Genomic DNA, 8,338 nt, shown 5'->3' on the forward strand with positions numbered 1-8,338 from the left:
GTTTGAAAAATAAAAATAAAGACATTATTTTTAAAAATCACTGGGCACGGTAGTACATGCCTTCTGTATAGAGGCCCTTGGATCTCTGAGTTTGAGGCCAGCCCCTTCTAAGTTTCATCCAGGCAGCCAGGACAGTTACACACAGGAAATCTTGTCTCGAAAAACAAAAAACAAAACAAAATTTAAAAAAAATCTAATCTAAATCTAATCTAATTTAAACAATCTGGGTGAGGCATCACACACCTATGATCCCTGGGAGTGGGAGGCCTGGAGTGTCCTGTTCTCTAGGAATCAGTCCAAGGTCACCTCCAAGGTCACCCGCTGCTCCAAGGTCACCCGCTGCTACTTAGCAAATGTGATCCCCCCTGGGCTACAGGAGTCTCTGGCTCAAAAATTAAACCAAACAAAAATATCTAAGCTGAGTACAGAGGCTCCTGTCTCTAACTCCACCATTAGGAGACTGAAGGAAATAGGGGGATTGCTTCAGTGACTTGGGGCTAGCCTGGGCTTTAGTTCTAGAAGGGCTGGGTATGGTAACCCAGGATCCCCATCCTTGAGAAGTAGAGACAGGATCAAGAGCTGGAGACGTGGCTCAGCAGTTAAGAGCACTGACTGCTCTTCCAGAGGTCCTGAGTTCAATTCCCAGCAACCACATGGTGGCTCACAACCATCTGTAATGGAATCCGATGCCTTCTTCTGGTGTGTCTGAAGACAGAAACAGTGTATTCCTATACATAAAAATGAATAAATCTTAAAAAAAAAAAAAAAGAGTGTGAGACTAGCCTTGGCTACCTGTCCTGTCACAAAGCACAAAGGAGTGGTCAAGCACTGGCCAGCACAGGAAATGCCTAGGGTTCGATACCTGAGACACACATACAGTGACCAAGGTCAAACGTGAGGAGGAATACTGAATCTCTGGGAAGCTCTGTACCTTGATACAGAGAGAGTCTGGAGAGGAGGCTTAGGAGACAAACCCCAGACGGCAGATGGAAAGGGGCAACACCATGGAACTCGCACAGGGAGCAGATGGGGTGAGGGGGCCAACACCACAGTGGCATTTTGTAACTGATTTGGAGGGTAGGATCCTTTGTTTTGTTTCCTTTTGGTTTTGAGAGTTCCACTCTGTAGACCACTTTGGCCTTGAACTCACAGAGATCTGCCTGCCTCTGCCTTCTGAGTGCCCGGATTGTTTTTTTTTGTTTGGGTTGGTTGGCTGCTTTTGAGTCTCTCAAGTGGCTCAGGTTGACTTGGAACTCACCACACACCCACAGATAACCCTCGTCTCCTGACCCTTCTGCCGTTTCTGTTCCCTAAAATACTCGTCACAGGGACTGACCCAGGAAGTTGATGAAGGTCAATCTCTGAGTTCAAGACCAGCCTGATCAATATAGTGAGACCTTGTCTCAAAAAATATATATATATTAAAGTCAGGTGGTGGTGGTATACACCTTTAGTCCCAGCACTCGGGAGGCAGAAGCAGGAGGATTTCTGAGTTCAAAGCCAGCCTGGTCTACAGAGTAAGTTTCAGGACAGCCAGGGCTACACAGAGAAACCCTGACTCAAAGAACAAAAAGTAATTAATGAAATAATAAAACAAAGAAATAAAACAGAGAGAGGGAGTGTTCAGGGTCTGTGAAAGATTTAACTCATTAGTTAATCATTAATTAATTTTGCAGGGCTTGAGACAGGGCATAGGCCTGGACCCTGCTATGCAAACGCCCGACTTGCATAGCCCCACTTGGCTTTCAGCTCCTTGTGAACCACAGGATGGCCCTGAACTCAATGTCCTTCTGCCTCCATCTCCCCAGTGCTGGGGTGAGTGACAGGCTGTGTCTCCGTGGCCGGGTACACTCTCTACAGGAATGGATACAACTGCTCAGATATAGGAGTGTTTTGTGGATGGGGTAGGTGAGGAGGAAGCCGGGGTTCGGCCCTGAAGGGAGAAGCATTCAGAGAGCATCCTGGATACACACTCAGCCTGCGAGGGGATGGTGGGGAAAGTGGCCTAGGTGACTTTTGCCCATCTCCTTTTCTGCTTTCCCACACATGAGGAAACCATGGTTGTCAGCGGCGCCGTGTGCCAGGGCCAACATATATAAAGGGTGGAGTGTATACTAAACTCAGAGGGGCTACACCAGCTCCAAGCACTGGCTGTGCCCCAGCTCAAGATCTGTTTTTAAATGGCCATCCATCCAGGTAGGTAGCAGTCTCACGGGAAGTTTGTGTGATTGTAGATAGGACAGTGGCTGGAAAACAGGGTGGGGGCTGGGTGGGTCCCTGGCTCCTGAGAACAGCCTGCGCCAAGACCAGAATTAGTTTACTGTACAGCCAAACCTGGTGACCACTATGGTTGCAGCTGAGGTACTCAGAAGCCAACAGACAGACACACATGTGCCACCAGATGTGAAAATTACTTTATTTAATTAGTTCTTGATGTTTTTTTTAAAGACGTGGTCTCATGTAGCCCAGGCTGGCCTGGAACTTACTATGTAGCTGAGGAGGACTTTGAATTTCTAACCATTGTGCTTGGATGTCAGGCAAGGGCTTTACCCACTGCCTTAGTTCCTGGAAACTATTTTCCAGTCTTTTCTTTAAATTAATTAATTAGTTCATCTATTTTTGTTATGTGAGTCGGGGTCTCAGTCTCCTGGAGATTTCTATGTAGAGAAGGCAGGGCTCAAACTGAGAGGAGAGAGAGAGAGAGAGAGAGAGAGAGAGAGAGAGAGAGAGAGAGAGAGAGAGTGTCATGGTGGCACATGCTTGTTGTCACCACTGGGGAGGTAGAGGAAGGAGTTCACAGTCATCCTTAGCTCCCATGTGAATTTGGGACACCCTGTACTACTTGAGACCCTAGGCAGGGGACTCACATTTGTCAGTGAGCAGAAGGTAGAGACAGAGAGGGCTGTGTTTAATTCTGAATGGATCCCCACTTGTGCCTAAAAAATGGCCATTCTTCCTTCTCTACACGGGCGTGGGCCCTCCTGGCCCACAACCCTCCCAGAGAACCTTCTGCCATGTCTGGGGACAACTACAACTGGAGGAGCTCCCAGAGGCAAGGAGTGTGTATGTAGAAGCCAGGGGGACCTTGCCCAGCACCATGCAGGGCCAAAGATACATCAGAGCCTGTGTCCTGGCCCAGGAAGAAGCTGCCTAGAGTCTAACTTCAGTCTTGCATGCTGCAGTTGTCTTTTTGCTGGTTCCTTCCCTAAATAAATGCACTTGATGGTCAAGTCAGGATCTTTGGCTGCCCTTCTCCCACCTATGCTTGGTAGCCTGGGGCCACACTGGAAGGAAGACCTGGATTCTCCCATCTAGGATGACCTGTGGAAAATGAAGAGAGCCCCCCAAACGAATGAGGTCAGGGCCTTGAGCTCCATTATGCAGCAGTCAGGAGAGGCCTTGGGGCTGCCAGGCAGGCTGGGTATAGAAGAGGACAGGGCAGTAGGGGCAGTTGTCCCCACGGGTTCCTTTTTTTAAAAAATAAAAAAAAAATTACCGCAATTTGGGCAGCAGGACTCGCCCCCCGCCCTCCCCCGCAGTGGCCTGCCACGTGGGCCCGGCGTCTGCGGTGCTGTCCCCTTCCGCCCGCTGCAGGGCCCGGGCTCTGGTTTCATTTCGCTACGGTGGTTTCAGTTTCAAGCTCTGGAGAGAGACGGACTGAGCTGGCACGAGGAAGGTGGGCAGGACAGGTGCGGGGCGCCCCGAGTACCGTCCCTGGCACCCCAGGCCCGCCCAGTGGCCTTCGGCTCGCCCAGCTTTTCGCCCCACAGCCTTCACGGATAAGGTTAGAGGGTCAAGGTCAAACTCGCCCGAAGTGGCACTGAATGGGAAGGACGTCTCACCTGAGGGCTGTTTCCCCCGAGCTGGGTCGCGCTGCGGGTGTCGGTGCACCCACCTAGTAACAGAACTAGGAAATCTGAAGGATTTCCCCGAAAGTCCCCTCCCCACCCAGTGGGGGGGCGGGGCAACGACGCGGGCTTTACAGGATGTGGGTCACCGAAGTGTCCCAGCCAGGGACACTCTTGGTCCAGAGTCCACCAGGACGGAAGGTACCCAGCAGCCGGGCGCTCTAGGACGTCCATAGAGAAAGACTTGGCCTCAAAAACAAACAAACAAACAAACAACAACAACAAAAAGACTGAATCCTGCCCTGAGGGACAACTCAACACCTGCATCCGACCTGCGTAGGGCGTTTGTCTGAGCCCGCCCACCTCACTCCACCCCACCTCGCCCCACCCCCATATCCTTTCCTGCAGGTGGGACCTGGCCAGGCCTGCCTACCTGGTCTGGGAGCCATGGGGACAGACACACCCATGGGTAAGCCTGGCTGGCAGCCAGGGACACCAAACCCACGTACCTGGGTACCTTAGCGCCCCCATGGGGCCTGATTCAGCTTGGACAGGTACAGGGTCAGGTGACTGGTCAGATGGGAGGTCAACCCGGGGTGCGGTTGGCAACCTGGGGGGTGGGGAGGGGGAAATCGGGGGCTGTGCGAGCAGCCTGGCTAGCTAAGCTTTTCCAAAGGGCTCTGGAGAGTGAGGACAGCTCACTATTTACTATCTAAATACTTGGGGCTCAGTCAACGCGTATTCACACGTTCCCACAAAGGAAGCCCCAATCCCCATACCACCACCCCAGCAAACACAGGCATGAAGGCCTGAGTTCGAAACTCCCTCTGGCACCCACAAAAAAAGCTGAGAGGTGACAGCCCCTGTACCTGTAACCCCAGCACTAGGGAAGCAGACACAGGAGAATGTCTGGGACTCACTGGCCAGCCAGCCTGGTCAGATCAGTGAGCATCAAGTTCAGAGAGACCTCTCAAAAAAAAAAAAAAAAAAAAAAAAAAAAGGTGGAGGGCCAGGGAGATGCTCCGGGGGTCACAGCATTTGCTGCTAAGCCTGAAGACTAAAAAGCAAGCCCTTGAAGTCACAGAAAGGTGGTGTCCTTCATCCCCATACTCAGGAGGCAGAGGTGGGCAGGTAGATCTCTGTGAGTCCCAGCCCAGCCTGATCTAAATAGTGAGACCCTGTCTCCCAAACTCAATGTCATTCTAAAAAGCGTAAGGTATAGCTCAGTGACTACTTGCCTGGGGTGTGCAAAGGCCCTGGAGTGATCCATCCCTGTACTACAAGACAAGCAATTTAAACACACACACACCCCTATGGAAAACTGTCCACTGCAGGAGACAGGGCCCAGCAGGAGTGGCCTCAGCCCTCCTAGTCCCACTTTGCCCCCAGGAAGCCCTCACTGGGGCTCCCAGCAACAGGGAAACAAACAGGAACTGCTGCGGGCTGGGGCTCACTGAGAAGGGAAGGAGGAGGGGTGCTGGGTCTACCACCAAGCTGGGGCTCCCTCCTGCACTTCCGGCTCTTTCTTGTGGGGTGTGGATCTGAGACAGCACACCTTCCTTGAAGTCCCAATCATGAAACATGGGGCTGCCCTCTCTCCCCACCATTGTCTTCCAGGCTCCTTGACTGAGTGACAGAGAGCATAGGTCCATGTTACCAAGGCTCTGAGAGCCCCCCTCTGCCTGTGTCCCTACATGGCTCACATGAGTCCACATGGTAGAACGAAACAAGCAAAGACTGAAGCCACTGACATAGGAAGAGAGGACCCCGTGTCTCCTCTGTGTAAGGAGCCAGGAGAAGCGAGGACTGGGCAGCAGAATCCTCAACACACACACACACCCCTATGGAAAACTTAGCAGTAGGGCTAAGTAGGTGAAGGTGCTTGCAACCAAGTGTGAGTTTGAGCTCTGAGCTCTGTATGATAGAGGAACTCCCAGGAGTTGTCTTATAATAAATAGATAATAAATAAACATAATGAACAGGGCTTAGGCCAAAGATAGGAATGCACATAAAGTTAAAAACACACACACTTGCTTCTCTTGCAATGGACTCAAGTTTGGTTCGCAGCATTCACATAAGAAGCTCAAAAAACCTGTAATCTCACCTCCAGGGATCTGACGCCTGTTTCTGGCCTCTGCAGGCAGGCACTGTACAAATGTGCACACACACACCGAAAATGAAAGCAAAGCATCTCAAAAGTGTCCCTGAAGACTGCGGAGGGACAGTAGTCTGTAGGAGGGACGAAGGCACAGGCCAGCTGCCTAGGGACCCACCCACCTGGGCCAGAGTCTTTGTAAGAAAATTCGACATTGCTCTAATGCATAGGTCAGGGTGAAGGTCCATCCATGGAGGACAGGCATGTAGAACCATGCTGGAATTATCTTGGTTTGTTTTCCTGTGTATGCATGGAAGCCAGTGGTGATCTGGTCATGGGTACTTGCCATGGTATTTTTTTGAGGCAGTGTCTCTCACTGAAGGTAGAACCCATGTGTTTCTCCAGGCTGTCTGGCTGGTGAGCCCAGGGGTCCTCCTCCCTCAATCTCCATGGCACTGAGGTTTCAGGAATGCACTAGCTTTTTATGTGGGTGTTGGGGACCCATGATTGCACAGCAAAGCACTTCAGACTGAATCAGGTCCCTAGTCCCTGTTTGTTTTTGTTCCTCCTGCCTCCTCCACCTTCCAAGTGCTGTTTTGACAGGTGTGTGCCACCAATGCTAGGTCCTACCTGGCCCTATCTGGGAATTCTACCCAACTTAGCTGTATCCACCTCTCCCAGCAGTAGTAGGGTCTCCTTGTTTCATCTTGGTTCTCAGGGCAGTCCATCTGTGCTGCATGAGTACTGCAAGGCTGTAGAAAATGGGGTGAGGTCAACCTAATCGCTTCCTTGAGGGGGGCATGACATCATCAGGGGTAGTCCTGCAACTTCATGGGCTCCATCTACTGCAGACTGAGCTGACAGGAGAACCCTACTTCTTGGGGCTCAAAGGCAGCAGCAGGGTATAGTAAACAGACTTACGGGCTGGCCATGGTCACACTAACCCCAGCACCCAGGAGGAAGAGGGAGGCATATATAGATTGAGGCCAGCCTGAGCTATATAGACACACCCCGGCTGTCCTGAAATCAAAACCAGCAACAGCAGGTTTGTAGGCTACAGCTGTGGCTTGGAGTCCACCTGTCCTGGACGACATGGCCCCGGGCTCCATCTCATTGCTCTGTACAGTGTTTGCAAGGCCATTCTCAGTAACACAGTGAGTTGGAGGCCAACCTGGGCTACATGAGACACTGGCTAAAACATTGTTCAGCCTTTGGCCCACGATTTTGCTGAGAAATATCATCCTCTAATTTTTGAGGACAGGAAAACTGAGGCAGGCAGGGTGCCAGGCCTTCCTCCAGGGTCCTGAACTTTGAGACCTCAGCTTGATGTTCCACCAGAACTCCCTCCATTATATCCCCACCTGCTTAGTGGGTCGGTCCATGTGTGGGCACAGCACAGGAACAGGTGGTGGCCCTGGGCAGGTCATCAGTGAAGCTGGGTTCCTCCCTCACCAGCCCGTGCAGCTCAGCACTGGCCCTACAGCTGCTCCCTCCCCTGGAAGCTGGTAGAGAACAGAGCCCCAAGTCCAGTCTCCGGAGCCATGGCGACCCAGGAATATGTTGCACCTGTGCCCACAGCCGCAAGGCCCATGGCTGCAGGGCCCTGGTTGCCCGTCCTCAAGAGCTAGGAGAGAGGAGGTAGCGGCCCATCCGCATGGCTCAGGCAGGCAGCCTGCCACCTGGGAAGCCCACGATGGCCCACATCCGGGTTCTGTGCTGTTCCTGCACATGCACCTTCATAAACTGGGGCCCTTAACACCTAGGGACTCAAGTACCAGGTACTCCCAAGTTGAAACTGCTGTGATCAGTGTTGTCACACTACGCTAGCTGGATGGCTACTGACAGCTGTGTGGGACATACTACACAATCCCCTTTCCTGGCTTCCTGCCACTTAAACAAGGCTAGTCCCTGAGCTCACCATGTATGTAGCTCAGGACAGAGCCTGATCCTCCAGCCTCCAAGTGCTGGGATGACAGATAAATACTGCACCTGGTTCTTTGTTTATCAAATGGTTATGACCAGAGATCTCTCACTCTGTAGGCTGCTGTCAAACCTGTGGCAAGCCTCCTGCCTCAGCTTTCCTAGTGTTAGATAACACATGGGAGCCCCTCCATCTAGCAGACTTCTAGTCCCCTGTGTGCACATGCACATGTCCCCCTGAAACACTCCCTAGGGTTTAAGACCCACCAGACTGGGCCTTCCTTTTTTGACAGAATTTCTGAAGCTGGAACATATTTGAGCTGATGTGGCTGGCTCTTGACTGTCCAAACACCAAGTGCACATTCCACTGGGACATGCTCAGCCCTCATGTGCTCCCAGGACCCACACCCACACCTCACGCTTGCCTGCACACACATGGACCCTAGGAACAGCCTCCTCAGCCAGAGCCCACAGT

General features: G+C 52.0%; 1 long non-coding RNA gene across 1 annotated transcript; it reads right to left on the minus strand.

Moving 5' to 3' along the window:
* Positions 1 to 2,392: 2,392 nt before the first annotated feature.
* Positions 2,393 to 4,196, minus strand: LOC143435804 (uncharacterized). The gene is made up of 2 exons (XR_013106198.1): positions 3,497 to 4,196; positions 2,393 to 3,321 (listed from the first exon to the last, which is right to left on the minus strand). It is a non-coding gene; the product is annotated as an uncharacterized LOC143435804 (long non-coding RNA).
* Positions 4,197 to 8,338: the final 4,142 nt, after the last annotated feature.

The sequence above is a fragment of the Arvicanthis niloticus genome, chromosome 22 (assembly GCF_011762505.2).
Source record: "Arvicanthis niloticus isolate mArvNil1 chromosome 22, mArvNil1.pat.X, whole genome shotgun sequence".
NCBI lineage: Eukaryota > Metazoa > Chordata > Mammalia > Rodentia > Muridae > Arvicanthis > Arvicanthis niloticus.